We start from the raw sequence: 1,064 nt of genomic DNA, 5'->3' as shown, positions 1-1,064 counted from the left end.
GGCGCGCGGGTACCGGCCGTGCCGACGACGGCCACCGGGGGCACCTAGGGCCCCCGGGCTTTGGCCGCCGGCGCGGCCGACAACAGTCCACACCCCGAGCCGAGCGGCGGACCAGCAAGAGCCGTTCCGCATACGGCCGGGGCGCATCGCCGGCCCCCATCCGCTTCCCTCCCGGCAATTTCAAGCACTCTTTGACTCTCTTTTCAAAGTCCTTTTCATCTTTCCCTCGCGGTACTTGTTCGCTATCGGTCTCTCGCCTGTATTTAGCCTTGGACGGAGTCTACCGCCCGATTTGGGCTGCATTCCCAAACAACCCGACTCGTTGACGGCGCCTCGTGGGGCGACAGGGTCCGGGCCGGATGGGGCTCTCACCCTCCCAGGCGCCCCTTTCCAGGGGACTTGGGCCCGGTCCGTCGCTGAGGACGCCTCTCCAGACTACAATTCGGACGGCACAGCCGCCCGATTCTCAAGCTGGGCTGCTCCCGGTTCGCTCGCCGTTACTAGGGGAATCCTTGTAAGTTTCTTCTCCTCCACTTATTTATATGCTTAAACTCAGCGGGTAGTCCCGCCTGACCTGGGGTCGCGGTCGAAGCGACGTGCGCTTCGTTTGTTGGGTCGTTCAAAGGCCATAATGCCAGCTGCGCGCCGGATGCACTACATTGATAAAGCGAGGACGCCCACCATGCGCTGTGTCCGGCGCGGTACACCGGCAGCCCAATCTTCGGTCCACCGCCCCTTGAGAGACGAGGGACCAGATGCCGCATCCCGATTCCCGTTGAGGGTGGTTGGGAGTGTGTTTTGGCGTGACGCCCAGGCAGGCGTGCCCTCGGCCGAGTGGCCTCGGGCGCAACTTGCGTTCAAAGACTCGATGGTTCGCGGGATTCTGCAATTCACACCAGGTATCGCATTTCGCTACGTTCTTCATCGATGCGAGAGCCGAGATATCCGTTGCCGAGAGTCGTGTGGATTAAATAGCTTTGCAACACGAGGGACGGCTAGCAAGCTAGCCATGCCCCCGGGTTAGGCACAGTGTTCCTTGACGCCTTCGGCGCCGTGGGTTCTTT

At 62.1% G+C, this 1,064-nt stretch overlaps 1 non-coding gene across 1 annotated transcript; it reads right to left on the bottom strand.

Annotated features, from left to right (window-relative positions):
* Window positions 1-804: 804 nt before the first annotated feature.
* On the bottom strand, window positions 805-960 carry LOC119344326. Its single transcript, XR_005166580.1, has one exon. It is a non-coding gene; the product is annotated as a 5.8S ribosomal RNA (ribosomal RNA).
* Window positions 961-1,064: the final 104 nt, after the last annotated feature.

This window comes from Triticum dicoccoides, unplaced genomic scaffold, assembly GCF_002162155.2.
Source record: "Triticum dicoccoides isolate Atlit2015 ecotype Zavitan unplaced genomic scaffold, WEW_v2.0 scaffold16424, whole genome shotgun sequence".
In the NCBI taxonomy this organism is placed as follows: Eukaryota; Viridiplantae; Streptophyta; class Magnoliopsida; order Poales; family Poaceae; genus Triticum; species Triticum dicoccoides.
The sequence above is the reverse complement of the archived record's forward strand: the minus strand, read 5'-3'. Positions and strand labels throughout refer to the sequence as shown.